This window comes from Halyomorpha halys, unplaced genomic scaffold, assembly GCF_000696795.3.
Source record: "Halyomorpha halys isolate HHAL.00 unplaced genomic scaffold, Hhal_1.1 Scaffold25.1, whole genome shotgun sequence".
In the NCBI taxonomy this organism is placed as follows: domain Eukaryota; kingdom Metazoa; phylum Arthropoda; class Insecta; order Hemiptera; family Pentatomidae; genus Halyomorpha; species Halyomorpha halys.
Window position 1 is genome coordinate 1079865 of NW_027107314.1, and position 1374 is coordinate 1081238.

Below are 1374 nucleotides of genomic sequence, written 5' to 3' on the forward strand. Positions count from 1 at the left end.
TGCCATTTTTCTTTTCCATGTGTAACCTGAAGCTCTGTTGAGACTGAATGTGTCCTACCACCATTTTATTTTTCCTATTCTTTGTAGTGAATCTTGGTAATATATGTTAGTGATTACTACGCATTAACTGGGTAGGTTTTGGCATCTCCCAGTGTTATCACAAATATTGTACAATAATAAAATAAAACATCACTTCATTATTATTTAAATAATCATATTAAATTAAATGTTTATATCCGGTTCATCTCAGAAGGAAATTTAGTTAATTACTAAAAAAAAAATTGTTTTATTATTAATTCCCTATTGCAAAAATGTCTTCTATCTTTGGACCTTAATAAATTTCTAGACCTAAAATTTTTGATAATCGTAATATTTTGAAAAATTATTTTGGTAAATTTATAAAACTGATAATATGTGACAATAAATGATTGTGAGTTTCCATAAAATCAGATCGAGTAAAAGTGTAACTTATTGTATGATTAACTAAAAAATTCCCCGCTTTATGGATTACTTGTTATAATATAATTATATGAAATTGGATTAGGATTTAAAGGACCTAGTCAGCATTATTTTATTAACCGATATTATCATTTTTTTAGATTAAATCAGAGATGATTTAAACTTTTGTAATAATTAAATCACCAACAAACAATAACATAATTGCTTTCGTTATGACAGTTTCCTGCAATATAATTTGAGGTCTACTCATATACGAATATAAGTAATGGTAAAGGTACTGATAAGGAAGAGTGTAAGATTTGACTAGGTAATAATTTATTTAAAAAAAGGAATACTTTAGATAGTTAATACAATGCAGTACTTTTATTTTTATTCATACAATGCAGTACATTCTTAACCTCACTACTGAGCTGGGACTCCTATCTGTTGTAGAATAGACATATGGATCATTGGCATTTGTTCAGAAACTTCTTGGTGCTGCTGTTTACAAATTAGTTGTTCCAACGCTTTTTTTACCCCGTATTTATCGACTTTGCTATTGAGGAATGGAACTATCTCCTTCTCGAAGTATTCTTCAACATTAAGTCCATCGTATTCAGGCCTAGAAGAAGAGAAATCTACTTTGGCCAACCTCTCGAAGGACAGATCGTGCAAAGTGACGGAGCAGTTTAGGCCGTTGTTGCCAGAGAAATCGGCAGTATAGTACAGACGGACGGAATTATCTCGGATCCTGAAGCTGGCTGACATATCTTGGTCGAATATACTCAAGATTTTGAAGGATTGTTGGTACAAGCCTAAGCCGTAATGCAAATCTATCGTGATATTTTTTTCCACAACTTCAATAGTGCAATTGTCAGTTCTCTTCAAGGAGTCGAGACCAAGCACATCAGAGTCGGAAAATGAAACCTGAAAAAA